Below are 16,801 nucleotides of genomic sequence, written 5' to 3' on the forward strand. Positions count from 1 at the left end.
GCTCATCTCCCACTGTGTAACCTTCGTAGTGCGCCCAACATGGCTGCCTTATCTGGTAAACTTGTGGATGGGATGAAAAATACATGGACCTGATGGTTTTACTGGAACCCTACTCTGAACCTAAGGACTCTGCAATCTCCCCGTTTTGTGTTCTCTTCTAGGGGTGGACTATTCCACCCTGGGTAATCCTACGCAGAGCGCCTAAGATGGCTGCCGCACCTGGTACCTTGTGAGGGTGGAATACACAACCCCTGGAGGTTATTACCCAAAATGCTTACACCAACCCTGCATTATGCTTTCTGTCTTTATTGTCTGTGTGGTTTATCTTTTGATGTAATACTTAAATCTTCTGTATTATGTGCATTGTTTGAGTTCTAGTTGGCGCCGCGGATGGCTGCCTCGGTGCTGCTCTGCCAAGCAGCCTTTGTGTTTAGTCCTAAATGTATAATATGTCTAATATGTTGAGTCTATTGTACAGTTGCAATGTGCAGTATCAACTCATACGTGTAATGTGTGTAATGTATGCTATGTTCTTCCCCCTTCGTATGCTATGTATTCCCCCTTCATGTTGCTGCTTGGCGATGCATTGTACCACAAAGAATTCCTAGTGTACGTGAGTACACCTGGCCAATAAAGCTGATTCTGATTCTGATTTCGCCAAGCTCTACTAATAAGAAATTATTTTATTGGGGCTAATAATAATGCAAACTGTAATAACATGAAATGTTCTTGAAGACCAGAACCTGAACACGGCAGTTTCTGCTGCTAAATTGCTATTCTGTAACAAAAAACACAGCAACTAAATATGCCGAAACCCAGGATCGAACCAGGGACCTTTAGATTTTCAGTCTAACGCTCTCCCAACTGAGCTATTTCGGCTAATTGTGAAAAATGTGACGTCGTATTTGGGGTTTTAGGTTGGGGAAAAAAAGAGCATCAAGTGTTCTTGAAGAGCAATACCTGATAATGAAAGATTCTGCTGGTAAATTGCTATTCTGTAACAAAAATACAGCAACTAAACATGCCGAATCCCAGGATCGAACCAGGGACCTTTAGATCTTCAGTCTAATCCTCTCCCAACTGAGCTATTGCGGCTAAGTCTAACATTTGGAAAGTCTTTTTTGGTGTTTAAGATAAGGCAAACTGAAAGCACATCAAGTGTCCTAGAGGGCGAAACCTGAAATGAAAGTTTCTGCTGCTAAATTTCTTTTTGCTGAATTGCTACTCAGTAACAAAATACAAACACCCAAACATGTGGAAAATCACGATCGTACTAGGGACTTTAAGGTCTTCAGTCTATTGCTCTCACAACTGAGCTATTTTGGCAAGCTATACTGATAAGAATTTCTTTTTTTGGAGCTAAAGGTTTTGCAAACTGAAATAACATAAAATGCTTTTCAAGATCAAAACCTGAACACAACAGTTTTTGCTGCTAAATTGCTATTCAGTAGCAAAAGCAAACACCCAACCATGCTAAACCCCAGGATTCAACAAGACACCCTTAGATCTTCAGTCTAATGTTCTCACAGCTGAGCTATTTCGCCAAGCTCTACTAATAAGAAATTATTTTATTGGGGCTAATAATAATGCAAACTGTAATAACATGAAATGTTCTTGAAGACCAGAACCTGAACACGGCAGTTTCTGCTGCTAAATTGCTATTCTGTAACAAAAAACACAGCAACTAAATATGCCGAAACCCGGGACCTTTAGACCTTCAGTCTAACGCTCTCCCAAGTGAGCTATTTTGGCTAATTGTGAAAGATGCAAAGTCGTATTTGGGGTTTTAGGTTGGGAGAAAAAAGAGCATCAAGTTTTCTTGAAGAGCAATACCTGATAATGAAAGATTCTGCTGGTAAATTGCTATTCTGTAACAAAAATACAGCAACTAAACATGCCGAAACCCGGGATCGAAACAGGGACCTTTAGATCTTCAGTCTAACGCTCTCCCAACTGAGCTATAGCGGATAAGTCTGACATTTGGAAAGTCTTTTTTGGTGTTTAAGATAAGGCAAACTGAAAGAACATCACGTGTCCTAGAGGGCAAAACCTGAAAATGAAAGTTTCTGCTGCTAAATTTCTTTTTGCTGAATTGCTACTCAGTAACAAAATGCAAACACCCAAACGTGTGGAAACCCACGATCGTACTAGGGATTTTTAGGTCTTCAGTCTATTGCTCTCACAACTGAGCAATTTTGGCAAGCTATACTGATAAGAATGTCATTTTTTGGAGCTATAGATTTTGCAAACTGAAATAACAAAAAATGCTTTTCAAGATCAAAACCTGAACACAACAGTTTTTGCTGCTAAATTGCTATTCAGTAGCAAAAGCAAACACCCAACCATGCTAAACTACAGGATTGAACAAGACACCCTTAGATCTTCAGTCTAATGTTCTCACAACTGAGCTATTTCGCCAAGCTCTACTAATAAGAAATTCTTTTATTGGGGATAATGATAATGCAAACTGTAATAACATGAAATGTTCTTGAAGACCAGAACCTGAACACGGCAGTTTCTGCTGCTAAATTGCTATTCTGTAACAAAAAAACAGCAACTAAATATGCCGAAAACACGGCATCGAACGAGGGACCTTTAGATCTTCAGTCTAACACTCTCCCAACTGAGCTATTTCGGCTAATTGTGAAAGCTGTCAAGTCTTATTTGGGGTTTTAGGTTGGGGTAAAAAAGAGCATCAAGTGTTCTTGAAGAGCAACACCTGATAATGACAGATTCTGCTGGTAAGATCAAAGATCAAGATCAAAACCTGAATACAACAGTTTTTGCTGCTAAATTGCTATTCAGTAGCAAAAGCAAACACCCAACCATGCTAAACCCCAGGATTCAACAAGACACCCTAAGATCTTCAGTCTAATGTTCTCACAACTGAGTTATTTCGCCAAGCTCTACTAATAAGAAATTCTTTTATTGGGGCTAATGATAATGTAAACTGTAATAACATGAAATGTTCTTGAAGACCAGAACCTGAACACGGCAGTTTCTGCTGCTAAATTGCTATTCTGTAACAAAAAAATGCCGAATCCCGGGATCGAACCAGGGACCTTTAGATCTTCAGTCTAACGCTCTCCCAACTGAGCTATTTCGGCTAATTGTGAAAGATGTGAAGTCTTATTTGGGGTTTTAGGTTGGGGGAAAAAAGAGCATCAAGTGTTCTTGAAGAGCAACACCTGATAATGAAAGATTCTGCTGGTAAATTGCTATTCTGTAACAAAAATACAGCAACTAAACATGCCGAAACCAGGGATCGAACCAGGGACCTTTAAATCTTCAATCTAACGCTCTCCCAACTGAGTTATAGCGGATAAGTCTGACATTTGGAAAGTCTTTTTTGGTGTTTAAGATAAGGCAAACTGAAAGCACATCAAGTGTCCTAGAGGGCGAAACCTGAAAATGAAAGTTTCTGCTGCTAAATTTCTTTTTGCTGAATTGCTACTCAGTAACAAAATGCAAACACCCAAACATGTGGAAACCCACGATCGTACTAGGGACTTTTAGGTCTTCAGTCTATTGCTCTCACAACTGAGCTATTTTGGCAAGCTATACTGATAAGAATGTCTTTTTTTTAGCTAAAGATTTTGCAAACTGAAATAACATAAAATGCTTTTCAAGATCAAAACCTGAACACAACAGTTTTTTCTGCTAAATTGCTATTCAGTAGCAAAAGCAAACACCCAACCATGCTAAACCCCAGGATTCAACAAGACACCCTTAGATCTTCAGTCTAATGTTCTCACAGCTGAGCTATTTCGCCAAGCTCTACTAATAAGAAACTCTTTTATTGGGGCTAATAATAATGCAAACTGTAATAACATGAAATGTTCTTGAAGACCAGAACCTGAACACGGCAGTTTCTGCTGCTAAATTGCTATTCTGTAACAAAAAACACAGCAACTAAATATGCCGAAACCCAGGGACCTTTAGACCTTCAGTCTAACGCTCTCCCAAGTGAGCTATTTCGGCTAATTGTGAAAGATGCGAAGTCGTATTTGGGGTTTTAGGTTGGGAGAAAAAAGAGCATCAAGTGTTCTTGAAGAGCAACACCTGATAATGAAAGATTCTGCTGGTAAATTGCTATTCTGTAACAAAAATACAGCAACTAAACATGCCGAAACCCAGGATCGAAACAGGGACCTTTAGATCTTCAGTCTAATGCTCTCCCAACTGACATTTGGAAAGTCTTTTTTGGTGTTTAAGATAAGGCAAACTGAAAGAACATCAAGTGTCCTAGAGGGCGAAACCTGAAAATGAAAGTTTCTGCTGCTAAATTTCTTTTTGCTGAATTGCTACTCAGTAACAAAATGCAAACACCCAAACATGTGGAAACCCACGATCGTACTAGGGATTTTTAGGTCTTCAGTCTATTGCTCTCACAACTGAGCTATTTTGGCAAGCTATACTGATAAGAATGTCATTTTTTGGAGCTATAGATTTTGCAAACTGAAATAACAAAAAATGCTTTTCAAGATCAAAACCTGAACGCAACAGTTTTTGCTGCTAAATTGCTATTCAGTAGCAAAAGCAAGCACCCAACCATGCTAAACTACAGGATTGAACAAGACACCCATAGATCTTCAGTCTAATGTTCTCACAACTGAGCTATTTCGCCAAGCTCTACTAATAAGAAATTCTTTTATTGGGGCTAATGATAATGCAAACTGTAATAACATGAAATGTTCTTGAAGACCAGAACCTGAACACGGCAGTTTCTGCTGCTAAATTGCTATTCTGTAACAACAAAAAAGCAACTAAATATGCCGAAACCCAGGGACCTTCAGATCTTCAGTCTAACACTCTCAAAACTGAGCTATTTCGGTTAATTGTGAAAGATATGAAGTCTTATTTGGGGTTTAGGGTGTTTAAGATAAGGCAAACTGAAAGCACATCAAGTGTCCTAGAGGGCGAAACCTGAAAATGAAAGTTTCTGCTTCTAAATTTCTTTTTGCTGAATTGCTACTCAGTAACAAAATGCAAACACCCAAACATGTGGAAACCCACGATCGTACTAGGGACTTTAAGGTCTTCAGTCTATTGCTCTCACAACTGAGCTATTTTGGCAAGCTATACTGATAATAAAGTCTTTTTTTTTGGAGCTAAAGATTTTGCAAACTGAAATAACATAAAATGCTTTTCAAGATCAAAACCTGAACACAACAGTTTTTGCTGCTAAATTGCTATTCAGTAGCAAAAGCAAACACCCAACCATGCTAAACCCCAGGATTGAACAAGACACCCTTAGATCTTCAGTCTAATGTTGTCACAACTGAGCTATTTCGCCAAGCTCTACTAATAAGAAATTATTTTATTGGGGCTAATAATAATGCAAACTGTAATAACATGAAATGATCTTGAAGACCAGAACCTGAACACGGCAGTTTCTGCTGCTAAATTGCTATTTTGTAACAAAAAAAACAGCAACTAAATATGCCGAAAACCCGGCATCGAACCAGGGACCTTTAGATCTTCAGTCTAACGCTCTCCCAACTGAGCTATTTTGGCTTTTCGTGAAAGATGTAAAGTCTTAATTGGGGTTTTAGGTTGGGGAAAAAAAGAGCATCAAGCGTTCTTGAAGAGCAACACCTGATAATGAAAGATTCTGCAGGTAAATTGCTATTCTGTAACAAAAACACAGCAACTAAATATGCCGAAACCCGGGATCGAACCAGGGACCTTTAGATTTTCAGTCTAAAGCTCTCCCAACTGAGCTATTTCGACTAATTATGAAAGATGTGAAGTTGTATTTGGGGTTTTAGGTTGGGGAAAAAAAGAGCATCAAGTGTTCTTGAAGAACAACACCTGATAATGAAAGATTCTGCTGGTAAATTGCTATTCTGTAACAAAAATACAGCAACTAAACATGCCGAAACCCGGGATCAAACCAGGGACCTTTAAATCTTCAATCTAACGCTCTCCCAACTGAGCTATTGTGGCTAAGTCTGACATTTGGAAAGTCTTTTTTGGTGTTTAAGATAAGGCAAACTGAAAGCACATCAAGTGTCCTAGAGGGCGAAACCTGAAATGAAAGTTTCTGCTGCTAAATTTCTTTTTGCTGAATTGCTACTCAGTAACAAAATGCAAACACCCAAACATGTGGAAACCCACGATCGTACTAGGGACTTTTAGGTCTTCAGTCTATTGCTCTCACAACTGAGCTATTTTGGCAAGCTATACTGATAAGAATGTCTTTTTTTTTTAGCTAAAGATTTTGCAAACTGAAATAACATAAAATGCTTTTCAAGATCAAAACCTGAACACAACAGTTTTTGCTGCTAAATTGCTTTTCAGTAGCAAAAGCAAACACCCAACCATGCTAAACCCCAGGATTCAACAAGACACCCATAGATCTTCAGTCTAATGTTCTCACAACTGAGCTATTTCAGGACTTGGCCTGCTTGCAATTGTGAAGAATGCAATTGTTAAGAATATGATTTAAGAATGGAGTTAGAACCGGAACTGAAAACCATTTCTCCTCTCTTCACAGGTAAAAACACCATCTTCATGCTTGTATATCTGAGTCTCTCATCTCTCTCTGGCTACACTTTTCACACCCCAAGGAAGTTTGTCTGCAAATGTCTGTGATCCTTCTTCAATGCAAAATAACCTCTGTTAATTAGCTGAACTTCTGATTGCATACCTCCCCCTTTGCCAACTGATATAGTTGGAGCATTTAAGAGCAATATTATCAAGGCCTGCAGTCAGGACTTGGCCTGCTTGCAATTGTGAAGAATGCAATTGTTAAGAATATGATTTAAGAATGGAGTTAGAACCGGAGTTTGAACTGGATTTGGACTACGCTAAAATCTCGAATAATACAATTTCCCCAAACACTGCAACTCGGGACCATCATGTGGCCTCTCCTCACCTCTGCCTTGAGAACACCAGGACCAATGCCTACTACTTCTCTGTCCAAGAACATCATGACTGCCCCCAAGACTACCCCTCAAGCTGAGCAGGGAACTGAGGGGCGTGCGCATCAGGACCAGATTTTGCTGGGTCAGTTCCATTGGACATTAGTGTGCACTCCACATTCTTACACCCACCCGCACTGCTCCCCACACTCTCACACACACCCGCACTGCTCTCATGAGACCAGGACATTTATCATTTTCACAAATAAATGTTTTCCTGCAAATTGGTCTTTCTCTTCTTTCTTCTTACAGGGTACTTTCCCCCCACTGTGTGCTATTCCTGTAATGTGTACCTCCATTGGTTGCACACCCTGCCAGCAGTAACCTACACAGTGCGCCTCACATGGCTGCCTCGGATGGTTCCTCCATGGGCAGGGTGTGCTTCATTTGGATCTTTCCATGCAGGGTATAGCATACTCCTACACTCGTGTCAGTTTTCCCGTGAATGCATTTGGCCCTTGTATGGCTCATCTCCCACTGTGTAACCTTCGTAGTGCGCCCAACATGGCTGCCTTATCTGGTAAACTTGTGGATGGGATGAAAAATACATGGACCTGATGGTTTTACTGGAACCCTACTCTGAACCTAAGGACTCTGCAATCTCCCCGTTTTGTGTTCTCTTCTAGGGGTGGACTATTCCACCCTGGGTAATCCTACGCAGAGCGCCTAAGATGGCTGCCGCACCTGGTACCTTGTGAGGGTGGAATACACAACCCCTGGAGGTTATTACCCAAAATGCTTACACCAACCCTGCATTATGCTTTCTGTCTTTATTGTCTGTGTGGTTTATCTTTTGATGTAATACTTAAATCTTCTGTATTATGTGCATTGTTTGAGTTCTAGTTGGCGCCGTGGATGGCTGCCTCGGTGCTGCTCTGCCAAGCAGCCTTTGTGTTTAGTCCTAAATGTATAATATGTCTAATATGTTGAGTCTATTGTACAGTTGCAATGTGCAGTATCAACTCATACGTGTAATGTGTGTAATGTATGCTATGTTCTTCCCCCTTCGTATGCTATGTATTCCCCCTTCATGTTGCTGCTTGGCGATGCATTGTACCACAAAGAATTCCTAGTGTACGTGAGTACACCTGGCCAATAAAGCTGATTCTGATTCTGATTTCGCCAAGCTCTACTAATAAGAAATTATTTTATTGGGGCTAATAATAATGCAAACTGTAATAACATGAAATGTTCTTGAAGACCAGAACCTGAACACGGCAGTTTCTGCTGCTAAATTGCTATTCTGTAACAAAAAACACAGCAACTAAATATGCCGAAACCCAGGATCGAACCAGGGACCTTTAGATTTTCAGTCTAACGCTCTCCCAACTGAGCTATTTCGGCTAATTGTGAAAAATGTGACGTCGTATTTGGGGTTTTAGGTTGGGGAAAAAAAGAGCATCAAGTGTTCTTGAAGAGCAATACCTGATAATGAAAGATTCTGCTGGTAAATTGCTATTCTGTAACAAAAATACAGCAACTAAACATGCCGAATCCCAGGATCGAACCAGGGACCTTTAGATCTTCAGTCTAATCCTCTCCCAACGGAGATATTGCGGCTAAGTCTAACATTTGGAAAGTCTTTTTTGGTGTTTAAGATAAGGCAAACTGAAAGCACATCAAGTGTCCTAGAGGGCGAAACCTGAAATGAAAGTTTCTGCTGCTAAATTTCTTTTTGCTGAATTGCTACTCAGTAACAAAATACAAACACCCAAACATGTGGAAAATCACGATCGTACTAGGGACTTTAAGGTCTTCAGTCTATTGCTCTCACAACTGAGCTATTTTGGCAAGCTATACTGATAAGAATTTCTTTTTTTGGAGCTAAAGGTTTTGCAAACTGAAATAACATAAAATGCTTTTCAAGATCAAAACCTGAACACAACAGTTTTTGCTGCTAAATTGCTATTCAGTAGCAAAAGCAAACACCCAACCATGCTAAACCCCAGGATTCAACAAGACACCCTTAGATCTTCAGTCTAATGTTCTCACAGCTGAGCTATTTCGCCAAGCTCTACTAATAAGAAATTATTTTATTGGGGCTAATAATAATGCAAACTGTAATAACATGAAATGTTCTTGAAGACCAGAACCTGAACACGGCAGTTTCTGCTGCTAAATTGCTATTCTGTAACAAAAAACACAGCAACTAAATATGCCGAAACCCGGGACCTTTAGACCTTCAGTCTAACGCTCTCCCAAGTGAGCTATTTCGGCTAATTGTGAAAGATGCAAAGTCGTATTTGGGGTTTTAGGTTGGGAGAAAAAAGAGCATCAAGTTTTCTTGAAGAGCAATACCTGATAATGAAAGATTCTGCTGGTAAATTGCTATTCTGTAACAAAAATACAGCAACTAAACATGCCGAAACCCGGGATCGAAACAGGGACCTTTAGATCTTCAGTCTAACGCTCTCCCAACTGAGCTATAGCGGATAAGTCTGACATTTGGAAAGTCTTTTTTGGTGTTTAAGATAAGGCAAACTGAAAGAACATCACGTGTCCTAGAGGGCAAAACCTGAAAATGAAAGTTTCTGCTGCTAAATTTCTTTTTGCTGAATTGCTACTCAGTAACAAAATGCAAACACCCAAACATGTGGAAACCCACGATCGTACTAGGGATTTTTAGGTCTTCAGTCTATTGCTCTCACAACTGAGCAATTTTGGCAAGCTATACTGATAAGAATGTCATTTTTTGGAGCTATAGATTTTGCAAACTGAAATAACAAAAAATGCTTTTCAAGATCAAAACCTGAACACAACAGTTTTTGCTGCTAAATTGCTATTCAGTAGCAAAAGCAAACACCCAACCATGCTAAACTACAGGATTGAACAAGACACCCTTAGATCTTCAGTCTAATGTTCTCACAACTGAGCTATTTCGCCAAGCTCTACTAATAAGAAATTCTTTTATTGGGGATAATGATAATGCAAACTGTAATAACATGAAATGTTCTTGAAGACCAGAACCTGAACACGGCAGTTTCTGCTGCTAAATTGCTATTCTGTAACAAAAAAACAGCAACTAAATATGCCGAAAACCCGGCATCGAACCAGGGACCTTTAGATCTCCAGTCTAGCACTCTCCCAACTGAGCTATTTCGGCTAATTGTGAAAGCTGTCAAGTCTTATTTGGGGTTTTAGGTTGGGGTAAAAAAGAGCATCAAGTGTTCTTGAAGAGCAACACCTGATAATGACAGATTCTGCTGGTAAGATCAAAGATCAAGATCAAAACCTGAATACAACAGTTTTTGCTGCTAAATTGCTATTCAGTAGCAAAAGCAAACACCCAACCATGCTAAACCCCAGGATTCAACAAGACACCCTAAGATCTTCAGTCTAATGTTCTCACAACTGAGTTATTTCGCCAAGCTCTACTAATAAGAAATTCTTTTATTGGGGCTAATGATAATGTAAACTGTAATAACATGAAATGTTCTTGAAGACCAGAACCTGAACACGGCAGTTTCTGCTGCTAAATTGCTATTCTGTAACAAAAAAATGCCGAAACCCGGGATCTTTAGATCTTCAGTCTAACGCTCTCCCAACTGAGCTATTTCGGCTAATTGTGAAAGATGCGAAGTCTTATTTGGGGTTTTAGGTTGGGGGAAAAAAGAGCATCAAGTGTTCTTGAAGAGCAACACCTGATAATGAAAGATTCTGCTGGTAAATTGCTATTCTGTAACAAAAATACAGCAACTAAACATGCCGAAACCAGGGATCGAACCAGGGACCTTTAAATCTTCAATCTAACGCTCTCCCAACTGAGCTATAGCGGATAAGTCTGACATTTAGAAAGTCTTTTTTGGTGTTTAAGATAAGGCAAACTGAAAGCACATCAAGTGTCCTAGAGGGCGAAACCTGAAAATGAAAGTTTCTGCTGCTAAATTTCTTTTTGCTGAATTGCTACTCAGTAACAAAATGCAAACACCCAAACATGTGGAAACCCACGATCGTACTAGGGACTTTTAGGTCTTCAGTCTATTGCTCTCACAACTGAGCTATTTTGGCAAGCTATACTGATAAGAATGTCTTTTTTTTAGCTGAAGATTTTGCAAACTGAAATAACATAAAATGCTTTTCAAGATCAAAACCTGAACACAACAGTTTTTTCTGCTAAATTGCTATTCAGTAGCAAAAGCAAACACCCAACCATGCTAAACCCCAGGATTCAACAAGACACCCTTAGATCTTCAGTCTAATGTTCTCACAGCTGAGCTATTTCGCCAAGCTCTACTAATAAGAAACTCTTTTATTGGGGCTAATAATAATGCAAACTGTAATAACATGAAATGTTCTTGAAGACCAGAACCTGAACACGGCAGTTTCTGCTGCTAAATTGCTATTCTGTAACAAAAAACACAGCAACTAAATATGCCGAAACCCAGGGACCTTTAGACCTTCAGTCTAACGCTCTCCCAAGTGAGCTATTTCGGCTAATTGTGAAAGATGCGAAGTCGTATTTGGGGTTTTAGGTTGGGAGAAAAAAGAGCATCAAGTGTTCTTGAAGAGCAACACCTGATAATTAAAGATTCTGCTGGTAAATTGCTATTCTGTAACAAAAATACAGCAACTAAACATGCCAAAACCCAGGATCGAAACAGGGACCTTTAGATCTTCAGTCTAATGCTCTCCCAACTGACATTTGGAAAGTCTTTTTTGGTGTTTAAGATAAGGCAAACTGAAAGAACATCAAGTGTCCTAGAGGGCAAAACCTGAAAATGAAAGTTTCTGCTGCTAAATTTCTTTTTGCTGAATTGCTACTCAGTAACAAAATGCAAACACCCAAACATGTGGAAACCCACGATCGTACTAGGGATTTTTAGGTCTTCAGTCTATTGCTCTCACAACTGAGCTATTTTGGCAAGCTATACTGATAAGAATGTCATTTTTTGGAGCTATAGATTTTGCAAACTGAAATAACAAAAAATGCTTTTCAAGATCAAAACCTGAACACAACAGTTTTTGCTGCTAAATTGCTATTCAGTAGCAAAAGCAAACACCCAAACATGCTAAACTACAGGATTGAACAAGACACCCATAGATCTTCAGTCTAATGTTCTCACAACTGAGCTATTTCGCCAAGCTCTACTAATAAGAAATTCTTTTATTGGGGCTAATGATAATGCAAACTGTAATAACATGAAATGTTCTTGAAGACCAGAACCTGAACACGGCAGTTTCTGCTGCTAAATTGCTATTCTGTAACAACAAAAAAAGCAACTAAATATGCCGAAACCCGTGATCGAACCAGGGACCTTCAGATCTTCAGTCTAACGCTCTCCAAACTGAGATATTTCGGTTAATTGTGAAAGATGTAAAGTCTTATTTGGGGTTTAGGGTGTTTAAGATAAGGCAAACTGAAAGCACATCAAGTGTCCTAGAGGGCGAAACCTGAAAATGAAAGTTTCTGCTGCTAAATTTCTTTTTGCTGAATTGCTACTCAGTAACAAAATGCAAACACCCAAACATGTGGAAACCCACGATCGTACTAGGGATTTTTAGGTCTTCAGTCTATTGCTCTCACAACTGAGCAATTTTGGCAAGCTATACTGATAAGAATGTCATTTTTTGGAGCTATAGATTTTGCAAACTGAAATAACAAAAAATGTTTTTCAAGATCAAAACCTGAACACAACAGTTTTTGCTGCTAAATTGCTATTCAGTAGCAAAAGCAAACACCCAACCATGCTAAACTACAGGATTGAACAAGACACTCTTAGATCTTCAGTCTAATGTTCTCACAACTGAGCTATTTCGCCAAGCTCTACTAAAAAGAAATTCTTTTATTGGGGATAATGATAATGCAAACTGTAATAACATGAAATGTTCTTGAAGACCAGAACCTGAACACGGCAGTTTCTGCTGCTAAATTGCTATTCTGTAACAAAAAAACAGCAACTAAATATGCCGAAAACCCGGCATCGAACCAGGGACCTTTAGATCTCCAGTCTAACACTCTCCCAACTGAGCTATTTCGGCTAATTGTGAAAGCTGTCAAGTCTTATTTGGGGTTTTAGGTTGGGGTAAAAAAGAGCATCAAGTGTTCTTGAAGAGCAACACCTGATAATGACAGATTCTGCTGGTAAGATCAAAGATCAAGATCAAAACCTGAATACAACAGTTTTTGTTGCTAAATTGCTATTCAGTAGCAAAAGCAAATACCCAACCATGCTAAACCCCAGGATTCAACAAGACACCCTAAGATCTTCAGTCTAATGTTCTCACAACTGAGTTATTTCGCCAAGCTCTACTAATAAGAAATTCTTTTATTGGGGCTAATGATAATGTAAACTGTAATAACATGAAATGTTCTTGAAGACCAGAACCTGAACACGGCAGTTTCTGCTGCTAAATTGCTAATCTGTAACAAAAAAATGCCGAAACCCGGGATCGAACCAGGGACCTTTAGACCTTCAGTCTAACGCTCTCCCAACTGAGCTATTTCGGCTAATTGTGAAAGATGTGAAGTCTTATTTGGGGTTTTAGGTTGGGGGAAAAAAGAGCATCAAGTGTTCTTGAAGAGCAACACCTGATAATGAAAGATTCTGCTGGTAAATTGCTATTCTGTAACAAAAATACAGCAACTAAACATGCCGAAACCAGGGATCGAACCAGAGACCTTTAAATCTTCAATCTAACGCTCTCCCAACTGAGCTATAGCGGATAAGTCTGACATTTGGAAAGTCTTTTTTGGTGTTTAAGATAAGGCAAACTGAAAGCACATCGTGTCCTAGAGGGCGAAACCTGAAAATGAAAGTTTCTGCTGCTAAATTTCTTTTTGCTGAATTGCTACTCAGTTACAAAATGCAAACACCCAAACATGTGGAAACCCACGATCGTACTAGGGACTTTTAGGTCTTCAGTCTATTGCTCTCACAACTGAGCTATTTTGGCAAGCTATACTGATAAGAATGTCTTTTTTTTAGCTAAAGATTTTGCAAACTGAAATAACATAAAATGCTTTTCAAGATCAAAACCTGAACACAACAGTTTTTTCTGCTAAATTGCTATTCAGTAGCAAAAGCAAACACCCAACCATGCTAAACCCCTGGATTCAACAAGACACCCTTAGATCTTCAGTCTAATGTTCTCACAGCTGAGCTATTTCGCCAAGCTCTACTAATAAAAAACTCTTTTATTGGGGCTAATAATAATGCAAACTGTAATAACATGAAATGTTCTTGAAGACCAGAACCTGAACACGGCAGTTTCTGCTGCTAAATTGCTATTCTGTAACAAAAAACACAGCAACTAAATATGCAGAAACCCAGGGACCTTTAGACCTTCAGTCTAACGCTCTCCCAAGTGAGCTATTTCGGCTAATTGTGAAAGATGCGAAGTCGTATTTGGGGTTTTAGGTTGGGAGAAAAAAGAGCATCAAGTGTTCTTGAAGAGCAACACCTGATAATTAAAGATTCTGCTGGTAAATTGCTATTCTGTAACAAAAATACAGCAACTAAACATGCCGAAACCCAGGATCGAAACAGGGACCTTTAGATCTTCAGTCTAATGCTCTCCCAACTGACATTTGAAAGTCTTTTTTGGTGTTTAAGATAAGGCAAACTGAAAGAACATCAAGTGTCCTAGAGGGCAAAACCTGAAAATGAAAGTTTCTGCTGCTAAATTTCTTTTTGCTGAATTGCTACTCAGTAACAAAATGCAAACACCCAAACATGTGGAAACCCACGATCGTACTAGGGATTTTTAGGTCTTCAGTCTATTGCTCTCACAACTGAGCTATTTTGGCAAGCTATACTGATAAGAATGTCATTTTTTGGAGCTATAGATTTTGCAAACTGAAATAACAAAAAATGCTTTTCAAGATCAAAACCTGAACACAACAGTTTTTGCTGCTAAATTGCTATTCAGTAGCAAAAGCAAACACCCAACCATGCTAAGCTACAGGATTGAACAAGACACTCTTAGATCTTCAGTCTAATGTTCTCACAACTGAGCTATTTCGCCAAGCTCTACTAAAAAGAAATTCTTTTATTGGGGATAATGATAATGCAAACTGTAATAACATGAAATGTTCTTGAAGACCAGAACCTGAACACGGCAGTTTCTGCTGCTAAATTGCTATTCTGTAACAAAAAAACAGCAACTAAATATGCCAAAAACCCGGCATCGAACCAGGGACCTTTAGATCTCCAGTCTAGCACTCTCCCAACTGAGCTATTTCGGCTAATTGTGAAAGCTTTCAAGTCTTATTTGGGGTTTTAGGTTGGGGTAAAAAAGAGCATCAAGTGTTCTTGAAGAGCAACACCTGATAATGACAGATTCTGCTGGTAAGATCAAAGATCAAGATCAAAACCTGAATACAACAGTTTTTGCTGCTAAATTGCTATTCAGTAGCAAAAGCAAACACCCAACCATGCTAAACCCCAGGATTCAACAAGACACCCTAAGATCTTCAGTCTAATGTTCTCACAACTGAGTTATTTCGCCAAGCTCTACTAATAAGAAATTCTTTTATTGGGGCTAATGATAATGTAAACTGTAATAACATGAAATGTTCTTGAAGACCAGAACCTGAACACGGCAGTTTCTGCTGCTAAATTGCTATTCTGTAACAAAAAAATGCCGAAACCCGGGATCGAACCAGGGACCTTTAGATCTTCAGTCTAACGCTCTCCCAACTGAGCTATTTCGGCTAATTGTGAAAGATGCCAAGTCTTATTTGGGGTTTTAGGTTGGGGGAAAAAAGAGCATCAAGTGTTCTTGAAGAGCAACACCTGATAATGAAAGATTCTGCTGGTAATTTGCTATTCTGTAACAAAAATACAGCAACTAAACATGCCGAAACCAGGAATCGAACAAGGGACCTTTAAATCTTCAATCTAACGCTCTCCCAACTGAGCTATAGCGGATAAGTCTGACATTTAGAAAGTCTTTTTTGGTGTTTAAGATAAGGCAAACTGAAAGCACATCAAGTGTCCTAGAGGGCGAAACCTGAAAATGAAAGTTTCTGCTGCTAAATTTCTTTTTGCTGAATTGCTACTCAGTAACAAAATGCAAACACCCAAACATGTGGAAACCCACGATCGTACTAGGGACTTTTAGGTCTTCAGTCTATTGCTCTCACAACTGAGCTATTTTGGCAAGCTATACTGATAAGAATGTCTTTTTTTTAGCTAAAGATTTTGCAAACTGAAATAACATAAAATGCTTTTCAAGATCAAAACCTGAACACAACAGTTTTTTCTGCTAAATTGCTATTCAGTAGCAAAAGCAAACACCCAACCATGCTAAACCCCAGGATTCAACAAGACACCCTTAGATCTTCAGTCTAATGTTCTCACAGCTGAGCTATTTCGCCAAGCTCTACTAATAAGAAACTCTTTTATTGGGGCTAATAATAATGCAAACTGTAATAACATGAAATGTTCTTGAAGACCAGAACCTGAACACGGCAGTTTCTGCTGCTAAATTGCTATTCTGTAACAAAAAACACAGCAACTAAATATGCCGAAACCCAGGGACCTTTAGACCTTCAGTCTAACGCTCTCCCAAATGAGCTATTTCGGCTAATTGTGAAAGATGCGAAGTCGTATTTGGGGTTTTAGGTTTGGAGAAAAAAGAGCATCAAGTGTTCTTGAAGAGCAACACCTGATAATTAAAGATTCTGCTGGTAAATTGCTATTCTGTAACAAAAATACAGCAACTAAACATGCCAAAACCCAGGATCGATACAGGGACCTTTAGATCTTCAGTCTAATGCTCTCCCAACTGACATTTGGAAAGTCTTTTTTGGTGTTTAAGATAAGGCAAACTGAAAGAACATCAAGTGTCCTAGAGGGCAAAACCTGAAAATGAAAGTTTCTGCTGCTAAATTTCTTTTTGCTGAATTGCTACTCAGTAACAAAATGCAAACA

General features: G+C 39.1%; 15 non-coding genes across 15 annotated transcripts; all 15 read right to left on the reverse strand.

Moving 5' to 3' along the window:
* Nucleotides 1-806: 806 nt before the first annotated feature.
* On the reverse strand, nucleotides 807-879 carry TRNAF-GAA (transfer RNA phenylalanine (anticodon GAA)). Its single transcript has one exon. It is a non-coding gene; the product is annotated as a tRNA-Phe (tRNA).
* Nucleotides 880-1,895: 1,016 nt separating this feature from the next.
* On the reverse strand, nucleotides 1,896-1,965 carry TRNAF-GAA (transfer RNA phenylalanine (anticodon GAA)). Its single transcript has one exon. It is a non-coding gene; the product is annotated as a tRNA-Phe (tRNA).
* Nucleotides 1,966-2,564: 599 nt separating this feature from the next.
* On the reverse strand, nucleotides 2,565-2,638 carry TRNAF-GAA (transfer RNA phenylalanine (anticodon GAA)). Its single transcript has one exon. It is a non-coding gene; the product is annotated as a tRNA-Phe (tRNA).
* A 396-nt stretch (nucleotides 2,639-3,034) lies between these two features.
* On the reverse strand, nucleotides 3,035-3,107 carry TRNAF-GAA (transfer RNA phenylalanine (anticodon GAA)). The gene has a single exon. It is a non-coding gene; the product is annotated as a tRNA-Phe (tRNA).
* Nucleotides 3,108-5,443: 2,336 nt separating this feature from the next.
* On the reverse strand, nucleotides 5,444-5,517 carry TRNAF-GAA (transfer RNA phenylalanine (anticodon GAA)). The gene has a single exon. It is a non-coding gene; the product is annotated as a tRNA-Phe (tRNA).
* A 143-nt stretch (nucleotides 5,518-5,660) lies between these two features.
* Nucleotides 5,661-5,733, reverse strand: TRNAF-GAA (transfer RNA phenylalanine (anticodon GAA)). Its single transcript has one exon. It is a non-coding gene; the product is annotated as a tRNA-Phe (tRNA).
* Nucleotides 5,734-5,876: 143 nt separating this feature from the next.
* On the reverse strand, nucleotides 5,877-5,949 carry TRNAF-GAA (transfer RNA phenylalanine (anticodon GAA)). Its single transcript has one exon. It is a non-coding gene; the product is annotated as a tRNA-Phe (tRNA).
* Nucleotides 5,950-8,197: 2,248 nt separating this feature from the next.
* Nucleotides 8,198-8,270, reverse strand: TRNAF-GAA (transfer RNA phenylalanine (anticodon GAA)). The gene has a single exon. It is a non-coding gene; the product is annotated as a tRNA-Phe (tRNA).
* Nucleotides 8,271-9,286: 1,016 nt separating this feature from the next.
* On the reverse strand, nucleotides 9,287-9,356 carry TRNAF-GAA (transfer RNA phenylalanine (anticodon GAA)). Its single transcript has one exon. It is a non-coding gene; the product is annotated as a tRNA-Phe (tRNA).
* A 599-nt stretch (nucleotides 9,357-9,955) lies between these two features.
* On the reverse strand, nucleotides 9,956-10,029 carry TRNAS-GGA (transfer RNA serine (anticodon GGA)). Its single transcript has one exon. It is a non-coding gene; the product is annotated as a tRNA-Ser (tRNA).
* Nucleotides 10,030-10,629: 600 nt separating this feature from the next.
* TRNAF-GAA (transfer RNA phenylalanine (anticodon GAA)) lies at nucleotides 10,630-10,699 on the reverse strand. The gene has a single exon. It is a non-coding gene; the product is annotated as a tRNA-Phe (tRNA).
* Nucleotides 10,700-12,831: 2,132 nt separating this feature from the next.
* On the reverse strand, nucleotides 12,832-12,905 carry TRNAS-GGA (transfer RNA serine (anticodon GGA)). The gene has a single exon. It is a non-coding gene; the product is annotated as a tRNA-Ser (tRNA).
* A 396-nt stretch (nucleotides 12,906-13,301) lies between these two features.
* TRNAF-GAA (transfer RNA phenylalanine (anticodon GAA)) lies at nucleotides 13,302-13,374 on the reverse strand. Its single transcript has one exon. It is a non-coding gene; the product is annotated as a tRNA-Phe (tRNA).
* A 1,663-nt stretch (nucleotides 13,375-15,037) lies between these two features.
* On the reverse strand, nucleotides 15,038-15,111 carry TRNAS-GGA (transfer RNA serine (anticodon GGA)). Its single transcript has one exon. It is a non-coding gene; the product is annotated as a tRNA-Ser (tRNA).
* Nucleotides 15,112-15,507: 396 nt separating this feature from the next.
* TRNAF-GAA (transfer RNA phenylalanine (anticodon GAA)) lies at nucleotides 15,508-15,580 on the reverse strand. The gene has a single exon. It is a non-coding gene; the product is annotated as a tRNA-Phe (tRNA).
* Nucleotides 15,581-16,801: the final 1,221 nt, after the last annotated feature.

Source organism: Pseudophryne corroboree, chromosome 4 (assembly GCF_028390025.1).
Source record: "Pseudophryne corroboree isolate aPseCor3 chromosome 4, aPseCor3.hap2, whole genome shotgun sequence".
NCBI lineage: Eukaryota > Metazoa > Chordata > Amphibia > Anura > Myobatrachidae > Pseudophryne > Pseudophryne corroboree.